We start from the raw sequence: 16,375 nt of genomic DNA, 5'->3' as shown, positions 1-16,375 counted from the left end.
CATATATAGATCAGAAAGCAGAATTAAGAAATGAGGTAATATCCATTCCAACAATGCAAAACAGCTGAAGTCACCCATGGGTCTTAAAAATAAAACTGAAAATCCCCACACCATGAGGCAGTCCTTAGAAGAAACCTCTAGTTGGAGAAAGGGCTATTGTTAGTTGTTACTCAATTTATATAATAAATTATAAACTACAACATAACTTATGACAATAATATTACAGATGATTCATATGATAATCATGTATTGTAGATCATAAGAACTTAGTGAGTGGTTCTTTACTAAGTTTAGACTGTGTAGATATCCATGTCAGAGCTACTATTGGGTAGGTGTAATTGTCCATTACTAAAACTTTGTGAAACCATTTTAATTTGATGGCCAATGTTATCTACTTTTGCTATTCCTTTAGTACTAAAAAGAGGTTGTTATAAAAGAAAGTATAGAAAATTCTAAGTTCCACATTTTTACCTTCATCTCAAAATAGACAATCGAGGAATGTTAAAAAAAAATCTATTAACATGAAAACTTTGTTTATATCGTCAACTATCCTGTTATGGGTAAGAGCATTTCTGATCCTCAGCATAAGGAGGTTACATTAGTGTTGTAAGAGATTACAGGGTATGTAAGTCTCGTCATGTGACTCCATGGTTTCATGAGAATGTGTCTATAGCTACCAATGAAATGCATAGAGATTTGTCATTTACATTGCGTTGAGTTTAGTATTAAAATCAAAAAATCTTTTCACGCAACAATACCAATAATGAATGACAAATACATACTTCTTAATGATAAAAGTGTTAAGACAAGAATGCTACGTGTAGCCATATGTCCCCCGCCGCTGTAGAAAGTTGAATTACAAATGTTTGACACTTGTATAAATAGCAGATTCAAAACTTATGTGCTTTCATAAGTCCATGTGGTGATACAAGCAGGGATTCCAAAACAACAACAATGACAACAAAATTATTTGACTTATCCAAGAACAACTGGGTCCCATCCATATAAAAGCAACTTGGAAGCAAGAGATGATATACTTACCTTCAGCTACTATGTGAAAGATATAACCTTCTACTGGCATCTCTTCATACAACAAAAAATAATGCACAAAAAAAGAATGTGAAAAATGAACAAAGTCCCATAACTCCCATAAAAATTGTCAAATCAAAATAGCGGTTAAGTATGGTAAACTACATATGGTGACAAACAATCCTACAAAATTTGGTCAAATTCTGTTCAGCCGTTTCTGAGAAGTTGCGTCCACAAGCTTCAGACGCACGGATGCACAAATAGAAGATTTTGCATTAAAATACAGCATTTTGAGATCTCGGTAGGAAAAAATAAAATAGAGATTGGTCTTCGGATTTCAATATGTTCTATATAGGAAATTCTGGTATGGAAAACAAAACTGAAACAAGACTTACAAATCTTATTACCTCTTTAAAGATTTGCTTTTAAGGCATAAGCAACTCACACAGTGATTATGTTGTTATCACTCCAATAATTCTACAGTCGTTACCATGACCTAATGTTATTATTATGGAGTATCGGCAGTCCGATTCACAAAAAGTCAGAAGTGCAACATAAGTCCCAAGTTATGATGTCATAACTTATGACTATTTTTTTTTTTTTTTTGGTGAAATTGACCACAGCATTTCCAGAATGACAAACATATTTCATTTTTAGGATTTCTTTCTCTTTACAGGGAATGATTATTGACATGCAGCATAACAGAGGTCTTGCAAGAAGCATTATCTGCTTACACTCCACAAACACCCGAGTTCCTCCTGTCTGTGGTGGAGTGTGCTGCTTGTTTCTATGTTTATTAGCTTTATGTCTGTTTGTTTTTCCATGTATCAGTTCATGTAAAATATTTTTTTGCCAATGAGTTTTTACTCTTTGATATCCCCCTTTGTAATGGCACTTAAAGATACTTTATGTTCTTTGTTGAGTATGTCTGTTTTCCATGTCTGGTCTTTGTCCCTGGATTACATTCTTTTGATTACTGCTATAAACTTGGTTCCCTTGATTACTCTTAAACATTCTTGCTTTTATTTGAAATACTTTATTTTATTTTTTGGCCAGTAGATGTAAACAAGCTGTAACACCCTATGTACTGCTAAGTAGTCACATGAGTAAAACACTCAATTCTGATCTGTTCAGAGCGGGTTTGGTGCCTGACCAGAAATGCACCTGTGGCTGGCATATTGAGGATAGTATCCATTTCTTTCAAGAATGTCCTGTAGATTATCCATAGCCAATCTTCCAGATACTGGTGAAGATCTATGATTTTCATAACTATGATTTTATCTGGTAGCACAATACTTGATAACACCAGCAATGCTGACAACTTTAAAACAATACAACATTTTATTCAGCAATCAGGTAGATTCTGTTTAGAATTATCTAAATATCTTTGGAATTTTTCTAATTTTTCATTATTTATTAATGTTTTACACCCAATTATGATTTTTCCCCCTTTCTGATTTGGACCTACTGTTGTAAAAGGTTAAATTATCAATTTCTGTACACTACACTTGTCATTATTTGTTCAACAATTTATTGTGTGTTATATTCCATGTATTGAGAAGACCACGTGAGTTTGAATAACTCAGGTCAAATCCAAATGTGTTTGTTTGCAAATAAAATATGTTTAAACTAAAAACTTTAAACTAAACTCCTGCTAAGAATAACCCAACTTGTCGAATTCTGTCCAACCTTGAAAAAGGCAACATGTTAAAAGTCATCATGCAAAAGCAATACACTGTGTATACCATATATCTAAGCATTCCTTCCAATTTAGACAGTGAAAACTGTTACAATTTTTTTCCATTATGCATCACCTAAAAAATGATATTTACAAAATTAACATTAACTAAGAAAAATTAGATCTTCTGTTTTCAACAGGTGCCTCTTGCATAAAAACTTCCTAGAGCATGATACGTAATAAAATAACATATTTTAACATACTAAGTCAACTTACAATTTTCATTTTCTTCCCTTTTAACTTCTGTCTCCAAGGTAGGTTTCGGCTCGCATCACCATAATCATACCTAATTTCTTCCCCTTAACAAATGTCTCTCTTTGAATACAAAACTAGATGGGGCCTTCCATCTACCACAATTTTCTTCATAACAGCATTTTGACCTCTACCAATGCTATCATTGACAAACCTTCCCATTTGTTTTGAGAAGGTTGCATCTATGCTAAATGAAGAATGATAAGCATATTTAACAATAAACAGTTTAATGCACATGATAAAAACTGAAAAATACTATTCAGTATGAACACTAAAACATGGTCTTCTCATGGACTTTTTCCAGACTTCTTTGACTGAGACCGATTAACAGTTTTACAAAGAAAATTTATCTTTTTTTTGACAAGACATTAAAGATGGATTCTAAAATGATATGAGGAAAGAATATACCCTATTTAAACATAGAAAATGTGTAAGACTCGGAACCGCGATGGGACGCGGAGGTATGATGGTCATGCTGAAGTGCAATGGTAGTACGCCGAAGTGCGTTTATGATCACGCTGAACTGCGATGGTTAGACATGATTTTTGACTGCCAATAGCAACATGGAAATGTGTTGGCCACTACGTTCATACTTCAAACTACTGAGGAAATTTGAAAAACAAAATTAATAATTTTACTTCATTTTTTTCCTACACCAAGTGGAAATTTGAAAAAAAAACTGGTAGTCTCATTTAGAAGGACAAGTACTCTTTAACATGAACATATTTTGACTAGCTTAGCTCTAGAACGTTTGTGGATAGCTTGAATGCTTCTGTATTAGCGTATGAACTACATGTACTACATAAAACACATATGATCGATAGTACCTGTAGAATTTGCAAATACAAATGTAATGTAGTATTAGACAGCACTTTTTTCTCTGTGTATCATCCTATTCACTGTGGCTAAGGTTATCAAAGAATAATTGATTCTACAGAGGTCTAGATTGGATGGATTAAGGGACTGTACATAATATGAATAGAAACGTGCTAGTCTGGTCCACCAGAACTTAAGTTGTGTCTCTGACATTTTAATACTCTCTTTGAACTCGTATATTGCAGTTTTTATTTCACCTGTCAACTATATAATTCGCTCCACGATTCATGGTGAAAGCATGTCTTACTGTTTCTAAAGGTAAAAATCCATGATATCAAATTTATAAAAAAGAAAATTTTTTTTTCACATTTTTAACGATAACAAAGTTGTCCCGAGTAAATCTTTTAATTATATCTATTACAGTTTGCATGATGCATAACATACGACTTTCAGTATACGCTATCTTTGGTAAACCGTAGCAACAGTTTATGTTTTTTTAATTACCTTCAGTATCGCTTATGCACTTAAAATTCATGGCGAAGTTGAATTGGGTATGCAAACGCACTTCCACGCATTTGCGTTAGACATCCAACATACTTCAGCATTGACCATTGCAGATCAGCGCAACCAACGCACTTTGGCGTCCTCATCGTACTTCCGAATCTTACAAATATATCAGATATTAATCCTTGGAATGACAATTTCTGTTAATTGCATTATTTTTCAGACAAATAGGATATGCAATTAGCATCCAGTGTATATTGTATATTAACTCAAAATCAATGTTTAGCTTCATTCCCTTTAATGCTGACCTTTTCAAATTAAATATTCTGTTAAGTTCACAATGCCTAACTCATGTTATTGAAAATGCATAAAATTACTAAAGTTGCTGTAGTCAACATGCTAAAAACATGAATTTGAAATGCTTGCACATACCTATAATTTTTTCCTCCAGACCTGAAGAAGAAAACATAGCAACCCAATCTCTTGCTATGTTTTTCCAATCTCTGACCTCCCTCTTTATGGGAAATAAGATCCCCGTCATATTCCAACAAAAACTCCCCTTTCTTGAAAAACCTTTCTGCAAACACACCTTTTCCTGTTACAATAAACATAAACAGTAGTAAATAGATAACAGTTAAATGTACATTGTACCTGCTTTTTAGTTTAAGTGTGTTTCATTTTGCAATGATGGAGGTGAAATTTTGTAGACTAATTCAAACCATGTTCTGAAAACATTTTTTCTGAGTAACTTGCCATCGGATTTGTTTTTTACAATAAATATGTTACCACCATAAATTATGATTAAGTCCATATGCACAAGTCAAGGAGACGGAATCTCCTATCTGAAAAAATTATCCAATGGGATGACCTCATAGTAGCCATCTACCCTTTATTCATCATTTAATTTCTGCCCATGCAAGAAGACACATGTGCTAAATTTTGTTGTGAATAATATATAATAATTTAGTAATATTAGAATTTATTTTTATTGAGGAATTTTCCTTTATATTTTTATTACTGGCAATGATGTTTTTTTGGATTGGTCATTACCTTACGATAGTCAGGTGGTTACTCCAAATGTGTCTAGTGAACCAACTGACGTGGGTTAACTTCAGGGACTAACACTACTATTCCACAGACCCTGTTGTAGGATACGGTAACTCTAACAGTATCTAGGCCAGTAGACACCACGGGTTCAGTTTCCTGTTCCCCTGGTGTTTCTTTGGGTCTAAATTTACCAGGTTCTAGGCCTCCAGTACCTTACTGTGGTGTTACTTTGCCTTCCTCAGCTAATAACCCTATGTATTGGTCAAGACATCCCTGGCCTCAGGCTTACCCTTACCCAGGTTTTCCTGGTCAGGCTTTTCCAGGTTTCTGGCCTTATGGTAACAACTTTGGACCTATTGGTCCTCAAACTTTCACTCCTAGTTTGTCAACCCCTGCTCCTTCTGTAGCAGTGCCTTCTAGTAGTGTTACTATACCTACAACTGCAGGTACCTCTTCTGTTAGGCATCAGACTAATCAGGTTATTAACTCTTCTCCCTAATTCGATGGGTTTAAGAACATTTTAGATGACTTTCGTCAATCCATAACTTCTGAGTTTGTTGTTTTCTCCAATCGCCTCGCAGCTTTGGAGAAAAAAGCTAACCAACCAACACCAACTCCTCTATGACTCCACTTCCTACAGTTCACAACTCTGAAAGTGAACACGAGGATAGTGATGTAACATTTCTCAGTGGCCCCAGGTAGTCAGGAAGGTAATTTTTCCTCTGGTGAAGAAGATGAAACTAGAGACCAGGTTCCTCTGAATGTTTCTGTTGGTAATCCTGCTCCTTTTGTTATTGGTCGGTCTCATTCCAATTCCAACAAGACTGCTGAAAGTGAGGATACTCCTTCTTCTTTGAAGGATCTCAGAGATTCTGTCTACTCCATTATAAGAGATGTCAATAAGGTGCCTTTTCAGTCGCCTCCTAAACCTAAGAGACTCACTTCAACTTTTGAGCTTCTTGTGGTATATCTAACGACCTACCTAAGTCTCATACTAGTTTTCCAGAATCTATTCATATGTCCACTTCTCTTCAGATTATCAATGAAGGTATCATAGCAAATGACTTTCATTTTTCCAAGGTAAGAGATTTTGGTAAAACTTCCTTTATTGATCATTTCCGATCAAGGGAATATGATATTTTCAATTCACTTTGGGTAAGTTGGTTCATTCTTGTGATAAAGTCTTTTCTTCTTCTATTAACTTTGCCTATGGACGGACTGTGTCTTTCTCAGTCTGTCTGGTCTAAAACTGAAAATCTTCTGAGAAATGCTTCTCATGTTCTAGGTACAGTAGAACATTATTTGTCTGCTGTAGCCCCCTTACAGAAAGAGTTACTCTTCCTCTGAAGTAAAACCATTTTTATTCCAGGTTGATAAAGCTCTAGGCTCTTCTCAGCTTTTACTTATAGGATCTTTGGCTAACTTTACTTTATCCAAAAGGTTTGAGATCCTGGATAATGCTAAAGTTTCAGACAGCCTGAAAGATTCTTTGATCAAATTTCCATTGAATGACATACTTTTTGGTTTGCCTCTTGAGGAGATTCGGAAGCAACACAGTCATGCTCCATCACCAATAAATGTTAAGGTTTCACTCTCTGGAAATAATTCTAAGAAAGGTGGTTCTTCTTCTGGTGGTTCTTCCTATCCTTCCACAGAAAAGAGAGGAAGGTTTTCACTGAGGGCGTTTCACTGAAGGTGGATAAAAAGTAGTTCAAGGATCACTTACTAACTGCCAACCAGGTAATTTTAAAGGCGGTAAGAGGTCAAATCCTTCTACCTAGGAAGATACCCTCTCGTACATTACAGACAAAACCCAATCCAGAGGGTTATTTTTACGAAAATCCCCTTTCTCAAATCCCAGTAGGGGGGGGGGTTTAACAAAAATGGAAAGATATTACCTGTTAGATATTGTCAGTAATTTGGGGGAAGGGGTTAACTCTAACATTCAAGGAACTACCACCTCTTTCACCAGTTCCTATTCCACTGTCCAACACCATTCATCTGCAAAAAAACATCTCTTTTATCAACAGAGATAGATTGTCTTTTGACAAAGAAGGCAATAGAGGAAGTTCCTGTTTCATAAACAGACCCAGGTTCCTCTTCTCAGATTTTCCTTGTTCCAAAGAAAACAGGAGGAATGAGACCATGGTCATCACCTGTCCATTCTCAACCTTTATCTGATTGTTCCCCATTTCAAGATGGAGATAATTCGGTCTATCAGAGCTTCAATACTTCAAGGTATGTGGACTACTTCCCAGGATTTGACAGACCCTTATTTCCATATTCCAATATGTCCTTCTTACAGGAAATTTCTTCGTTTTGTTTGGAACAACAAGGTTTACCACTTCAGAGTTTGGCCTCTCTACTGCACCTTTTGTTTTCACCAAGGTTGTGCAAGTTGCCGTAGCTCATCTTTACTCTCAGGCCATTCAGATTCATTCTTATCTAAACGATTCTCTTCTCAGAACTGGAAATATCAAATTCAAATAATTCCTCAGGAATTGTTTCTACATCTTTCATGGTGGACCGTTCAGGAGAATACTTTGAAAGGTGAACTTCTGTCTTTCCAATTCCGAATCAGACTCTGTTCACAGATGCCTCCAACCTCTATCTAGAGGTATCTGGAAGGATGTTCAGTATCAGGGGTCTGGAACCCCAACTTACTGAAAGAACACATCAATTTTCTAGAGATGAAAGCAGTTCTTCAGGAAATATCTAAATTTCAACCTATTCTGCAAAAAAGTCTCTTGTTCTTGCATCCAACAATATGACAGTTGTTGCTTACGTAAAAATCCAGGGGGAACTCAATGTTTCAAGCTATTTCTTCTTGCAAAAGAAATTATCCTTCTTCGCAATCAACTTCAGCTTCAGCTAGTAGCTCGTCATGTTCCAGGGAAACTCGATGTCTTAGCAGACTCTCTATCGAGAACTCTAGCCCCAGTGAATACAGAATGGGAACTTCTCAAATCAGTGTTTCAAGCAATAACTCTTCATTGGAGGTCTCCTGTATCCAGATCTTTTCGCGTCACTTCTCTCTAGAATAGTTTCAAGGAGAGAAGCTTTTCTGAGCGAGCAGCCAGACATTTCTCTCAAGCAGTCAGGGACTCTACCAACACTGTCTACCATGCTAAGTGGACAATCTTCAGTAGCTGGTGTAGTGAGAAAGAAACTGATCCTCTCAAAATTACTATTACTGTTCAGCAGTTAGCTGAATTTCTTATCTATCTTTTTGAAGATAAAAACTTGTCTCCTTCAACAATTAAAGGTTATCGTTCTGCTATTTCCAGAACTATCCACTTGCCTGGTGGTCCTGATTTTGGTAGTAATGAGTACATTTCTCTTTTGGTTAAGAATTTTACTCTTGAAAATCCTAGACAAAAGGTTTTAATTTCTTTCTGGAATTTAAGTTTGGTTTTATCATCTTTTAAAACCATTCCTTTTGAACCAGCTGGAGAAGTAGATATCAAGTTTTTGTAATACAAATGTTGTTTTCTACTGACAATAGCTTCAGGTAGAAGAAGCAGTGAAATACATGCTCTTTCTATTTCTGATTCATGCCTAAAGTTCAACAGAGTTCAATTTTTAGTCACTCTTTTAACTGACCCAGCTATTTTAGCCAAAAATCAGATTCCTAGTAGAGGTTCACAACCAATAGTTACACCTTCATTGCCTATTGATTCTACTTGTAAACTGCTTTGTCCCATCAGAATTTACTTATTTATTTAAAAGAACCCACAGTATTAGAGCTAAAGCTAATATATGTACTAGGATATTTATTCCCTTTAAGAAAGATATTAAGGATTTATCAGCAAAAACGATATCTACCTGGATTTGTAAGACCATTCAATTAGCCTATAATTCTTCTAATACAGAATCTCTTTTTTGGCTGAACATTAAAGCCAATGATGTTAGAGCTATTTCTACATTTTGGGCACTGTTTAATAATATTCCTTTAGTGGAAGTTTTATCAACAGGTTTCTTGAAAACTGAAAATTCCTTCATTCCTCACTACCTAAGATCATTATATCCTAAAGCCAAGGGTTTATATTCATTGAGACCTTTGATAACTGCTCAAAGAGTTGTTTTACCTCCTGCATCTTCTGGTTCATGGGATTCAGCTTTACATTAGATTCTGTGTTTTTTATTAATTTTAAAATTTAATCAGAATTTATGATGGTAACATATTTTTAGATAGAGGAGTCTGCCTGCTTGACTTGCACAGATGGACTTACTCAGAATTTATCATGGCAAGTATTTATTTTATTAAGTCCCATTTTACTTTAAAAATGTTAAATTTTCTTTTCTATTGAAATTTTTTTTTATCAGGGCAAAGTTTTTGCTCTGCACATCTATCCCAGATTTTACATGTATGTATTACAGGGCAAATTAGAATCCAGTAGGCAGAATCCTCCCGGTGGAAATCAAAATTCCTATTTCTCCTAGTAAAAATAGGAATTCTGCTTTACACTGATTTAAATCCAGTACAAATCAGAATTCCAATTTCTTCTAGAACAAATTAATTGTTCTAGGAAGATTTCAGATGAATTGTACTAGAAATTTAAGTCAGGATTCTGGATTGTCCTGGAATTTTACATGTAAACTATAAAGTTTGTTTGAACACTGAATTCAAACTACATTTAATCACAAGAATATAATAAGCTTTCCAGCCACTGGTTTCTTTAGTGGTTTTGTAGTAGAGCATGTCGAACAGATTTCAATAAATAAGCCAATAAGTGGATAACATATTCCACCATAACTTGTTTTAATGTTTAGTTCCTACATGACTCTGAACATTTAATCCCTAGTTACTACAGGACAGTCTGTATTACCACACATTAACATATCCTTTTCACTTATGGTTGTTTTCTTAGAGTTGTTTATTGCCCAGTGCTTGAATTTTGCTCCTTTATTCATTTTGAGTCCCTTTTCAGCATCAAGACACTTTAAGATCAATGCATATTAAACTCCTGACAAGACAAACTTCTTCCTGTCATATTTTTGTATCAAATCATCCTCATATTCAAAGAATTAAAAGACAGATCATGGGGAATAACAAATTTGAGATCAATAAAATATCTTTACTACTTTTTTTTAAATAAAAGATGCTAAAACATTTATCATTATATAACATCAACACACTTTCAGTTTTTTCTTATTTACATGTATTATAACTTTTTATCGAATGTTCACTCATTTAAGTCAGGACAATCTGGAAATCCAAATCCTCCTAGGGCAAATCAGGATATCTCAATTTGACCTAGTAGAAATTGGAATTCTGATTTGTACTGGACTTAAACCCATGCAAATCAGAATCCAATTTCTACTAGGACAAATTGGAATTCCGATTTGCCCTAGGAGGATTCTGGATTGTCATTGATTCCAGTTTACCCTGTAACACACATTAATATTTGAAGATTTAGCTCTGTCCAACTGAAACCAATCCTTAATCAAATAAATTTGATGCACTGGATAACCCACTAAGGTTAAACATTTAACAGTTGGGGCAAATGTGAACACAATATTTAATCTTGCTACATATCTGAATTTGGATTGTGATTTATAGGTAAATGTTTAATACAGGATATGGTGTCAACACTTGCAATATGACTAGTAATATGACGTCCTATTTTTTAGCCAACTTTGGTTCCATCAGTTGGGCTGTTTTTGAGAAGTGCATAGACAAAAGTATATGGGAAAGAAGAATGATTAAAGTTAGAACAAAAACAATATGTTCTCTAGCTACTACATTTGGGAAACATAACAACTGAAAGAAGCTTGGAGCCAGAAATAAACTATTTAAACACAGTCCTATGCAAATAAGTGTACTTTTGAGCTTAAGTACTAGTCTGATAACTTCATCAAAGCTTCATAAAGCTTTGAGGTAACAATTTCGAGTCATTTTATGAAATGGTTCACAACAATATACAGTAACAGTAACAAACTCTTTAATTCTTGAATTCATGATTTATAAAAGGGAAAAATCTATCAAATTACACCAAATTTTACCTGTTTTGACATTCAACATACATGGATTTTTTTTAACACTTCTCAAAAATCTCATTTTCAGTACTTTTTTTGTACATTCTGCCTATATGTAAAGTAGCCCAAGTCATTAAAAGAACCCCAAAATTATCAGTTAAGACTTTAATTAATAGAAAATATCAAAAGCCATTTTTTTACCTAAGCAAAATCATCCAGTGCTTTTGACATTGAACAATGTATTACATATTGTCTGAACCTGTGTGACAGTTATATATCTGTCAGTACACAAACAAGTATCATCCATCTATTTGTTAAGCATTTATACACTACATTATTGGTTACAAATGTCTTAAAGTATTCTACTAATGAAAGCATATACTGCTGGAAAAGTGAAAAATGGCTAAGTTTAAGACACTAAAAATGAAGAAAAATAGATGTGTCACCATGACACCAATACCCCAACCTGCAGTACATTCAGTTCTCCATAAAAAATTGACAAAGCAGAACAGAACTCAACCTCTGTGTGTTATTCATCAATATAAACCTGCATACAAAATATCTGATCAATATTTCAGGGCATTTAGAAAAATAAATTTGTGGAAAACATTTTCTAAGTTCAAGAGGCACCATAAATAAAATCATTGAACTAGAACAATATTTAAACATGATCAGTAACTCATCAACATACACCTGTTTATAAAAATTCACTTCAAAGTCTCACTGCGTTTAGATAAAAAGTCCAGAAAACTGGTCATACAGTTATTTTTCTAATTTAAAGGAATACAACTCGGAACTGTAAATCATCAATATACACCTGTATACAAACATCACTTCATTGTCTAAAGGTGTTTAAAAACAAATTCTGGAAAACTGGTCAAACAGTAATTTTTCAGATTTAAAGGGCACAACTCCTTCAAATATCAACAAACCGGAAAAAAACACAACCTGATCTGCAACATACCAATATACACCTATTTACAAAAAATGACTTCAATATGACAATGGTTTTAGAAAATAAATCTGGAAAGCTGCTTGTTACAGAATGGCGGAATGATTGAATGATGGGCAGATGGACAAGGGTATAACTACATGGAGTGGTTGGTGGCATAAAAATGTTTAAGTTTCTTTTTAATAACATGTGCCAACATTCCAAAAAGTTTGACTGATAGAAGGGTGAACTCACAGATAGTAGGAATGATGGACATAGCCAAGTCGCTACTAGACATGCTTTTACTCCTGATGATATTAGAAATAATGTGAATAATCCCCCTTGCTTCAAATGCAGTTAAATGTACAACTCCTCAGTTAAATTATCTCCATTTGGAGCCTTCAGACAGAAACTGGATTCCTTCTTGCACATCTACATATGATGTCCAACCTTGCTATAAAATTTCATCAAAATCACTTGAGCAGTTTAGGCGGAGTTGTGCTAACGAGGCTTTAACATCCAAAATCTTTAATTTGGATTATCATCCATTGGAGTTCTCCAACAGTAATTATATTCCTTCATGCACATCTAGATATGATACCCAACCTTCCTATAAAACTGCACCTAAATCCCTTGTGCAATTTGGGAGTTGTGTTTTTGAGGTTTAATATATAAAACCCTTAATTTGGATTATCTCCCTTTTGAGTTGCCTGACAGTACTTATATTCCATCATATACATCCACACCTGTTTCCCCACCTATTTATAAAGTTTCATCAAAATACCATGAGGGGTTTAGAAGGAGTTACAAGAACTTATAATGGATATCTTTGGAAGTATGGACAGACAGACAGATGGGGTGATTCCTATATAACATAAAACAATGTACTGCATGACAGATTATTGCAGTGGGTGTAACATTTTGAGATTTTGTGGCAAAAAGTAAATAAAAAATGTTTGTGCTTTAAGTACTTTAGCCAAGGTTAAATATATGGCAGAATTTATTATGGCATTTTTTAGACACTCAGCTAAAATACACCAAAAGAAGTGAGTTGCGAAAAATTATCTACTATAGGGTAAGCCATTTTTAATGGGGTAGGGGGAAATATATAGCCTTTAACTCTAATACATGTACCTCATCTCACATGATACCATACAGATATTATTCTTCAAAAAGAAAGAGAATAAATTGCTGATCATGTGACCAAAATGAATAACAATTCAAAGAGTGGTTTCGCATGAGAAGATTCTCTAGAAAAGGTCATACCATACAAAGATTGACCAAAAGTGAAGTCATAAACTCATTTAGAACTTTCTATAGGCGAGTCCAAAATATTTACTTACCAATTATATCATCTATCTGTTTAACGACTAATCCATCACGGTCTTTTTTCATTCTAATAAAATGTTCTGCTTCCTTTTCAGGAAACAGCTCCTGTAACAGAAAAATATAAACTTGTTAAGAAATAGGTTTAGATGGGTGCTAAGGCCTAAAAAAAAAATTGTGTTTCCGAAGGCCAGTGTGAGTTCATTATTTGCAATCAAACTTGCGAAATGTCAGCACTTGGACACTAACAACCTACTGAAATGTTTGGACAGATGTTCTCTGTTCTTCGGAAATAACAGCTTCAATGTCTATATTGTCACTAAATGTTCTGACACCAATAGTCTCCAGACCGTACTTTTGTTTAATACTTTCTATTTTTCCTATATGTTTAACTAAATTTTACCCAAGAGTAAGGTAGCTCAAATTCCCGTTACCGTGGACTACTAGGGGACTGCTATTTTTTATCTCTGCAGTGCCTAACTAGAAATACTTTTAGCAAGCCTACAAAGAGAATACCCCCGTTTCAAATGGACTTAAATGAACTTTTGTTGGATTATCTTCTTTTGGCATCATTCAACACTAACTATATTCCTTCATGCACATCTAGATACGATACCCAAGCTTCCTATAATATTGCTACAAAATCCCTTGAGCAGTACAAGAGTTTCACTTATCATGTAAAACCCTTAATTTAGATTATCTCCCTTTGGAATCCTCTTGACATTAATTCTATTTCTTTATGCACATCTACATATGTCATCGAACCTTCCTATAAAACTTGATCAAAATCCCTTGAGACTGTCTATAATTATTTTGACAGCCAAAATATCTGGTTGGGAATTTGACTAACACCTTACACTCCAACAGAATATACTGACTGTCTAAATAATCATAGATGGTCACCTGGGAGCTTTTTACTTGTAATTGATATAATTAATAGCCCAATTACAAAAAAATAATTTTCCTCATTCATTCAAGTTTGAAATTTACTTTTTAAAAAATTAATGTAAGATGACACTGTATAACAGTAACACCTCTTTTACTCATTATTCCTGTTGTTTATTGTGTAATACCTATCAATTAGATCACTCGTGAAACCCCACTTTCAATCACGATACAATAAAAAAAATTTTAAAAACCTTGGTGCATAGGAAGTGGTCATTTTTTTCAAAAAAATATCCTACAATATGGCATACCCACAAAAAGAATGCATTAAACTTCTAGCCCCTTTATGATGAGTAAAAGTGCAATAAAAAATTCAACTTCCAAAATTTATAGTAAAAAAAATTAACAAAGTCATCAGTGAACAGGAAGTTGTGGTATTTTTCTGAAAAAAGGATACTGCAATATAGCATTCTAATAGAAAGTTGCTGAGAAAACTGTGAAAAAAAACTTGTTAGGGATAGAAACACAGACAAGGGTAAAACAGTATTCCACTCTCGCCTTAGGAGTGGGGGTATAAAATACAGACAGGAATCCTGGATAGTGAAAAAAAAAAAAAAAACAAAACCTATAGGATTTTGTCTCAACTTATGCACCACTTTTTATTTATGGGCACATTGTCACAAAGTATCTAAAATATGTATAGGTATATAAACACTTAAACATGTTCAAAACTACAGTGTGGATTACAAATTACCCAAGTACTTACAAAAGTTCCATAGGTAAAGTTTCATGACATATATTTGTCAAGATGCATATCTTCATTATGTATGTATATATAACACTGCAAAATTAAATAATATTGGCTTAATAAGTTTTTAGTTATAAAGTAAGCAAAGTGTGTTCATAAATTCCTCTGTTCAATATGCTAAAAATGTGAGCCTGAAAAAATAATCAAATTGTTCATTATAGGAGATGCACACATTAAATTTGTATTGACCTATGGCAAACAGGAATTAAAAGAAAAAACTGATTCAATAAAAGTTCACCTTTAAGAATACCAAAAATATGAAAGTCAAAATCCTGACAATATGCACATCTTCAACCCATGTAAAAGCTTTGACAAACATTAAAATCAAAATGTTTCTGGAATATTAAATATGAAAACTGTAAACTGTGTTCTAATGAGACAGGCACAGTGAAAATTCTTTCACATGTCAAGTTTTGGGACATAATCTAATATCAATTTTCTAACAATTGGTAGTGTAGAACCTTTTAATACAATTTCATAGGGATCAGTAGTTGAATAATCATCTTTCTTTAACTATTGTACAAAAAATTAGTTAAATTCATAACAACAAAAGTAACACTTGGTGGATTGCATAAAAAAAGACCTGTTTACTAATCATTAGGAATTGTAAATTAAGTTAACTCACAGTTTTATTATTTACTTTGTTTAATCTTGCACTTCTCCTTTCCCTGAAATCAAAATGAAAAATTACAATGTAGTATATGTATGCTCAAGATATCAATATGTTCATTAAAAAAAAAATCACCAATAGGCTTGTTTGTTATTATGTTGAAATTAAATACGGTAACTTTTGTTGATATTGACAGCATGTGATATGATAGCTGCAGATATTGTGTAAACTGTTGAAATATCAGCGAACAAATACTGAAGAATGAAAAATAAAAGTTTAAACAGAAATATCCAAATAAATGGCCGAAACATACAAGAATAATCAAGGGAACCAAGAGTAAGTAGAAATCAAAAGAATGTAATCCAGGGACAAAGACCAGATATGGAAAACAGACATACACAACAAAGATTATAACACAACCAAAATAATACATACTAAGCAACAAAAGTA

General features: G+C 33.8%; 1 protein-coding gene and 1 pseudogene across 6 annotated transcripts in view; one reads left to right on the top strand and one right to left on the bottom strand.

Annotated features, from left to right (window-relative positions):
* LOC148600548 (uncharacterized) overlaps positions 1–16,375 on the top strand; it is a 227,300-nt gene that overhangs the window by 122,046 nt on the left and 88,879 nt on the right. The window lies entirely within an intron of this gene.
* Positions 1–16,375, bottom strand: part of LOC148600550 (uncharacterized) — a 42,544-nt pseudogene that overhangs the window by 12,833 nt on the left and 13,336 nt on the right.

Source organism: Perna viridis, chromosome 13, assembly GCF_037379345.1.
Source record: "Perna viridis isolate PV_CMFRI_1.1 ecotype Kerala chromosome 13, ASM3737934v1, whole genome shotgun sequence".
Lineage (NCBI taxonomy): Eukaryota > Metazoa > Mollusca > Bivalvia > Mytilida > Mytilidae > Perna > Perna viridis.
This window is presented reverse-complemented; position numbering and strand designations above follow the sequence as displayed.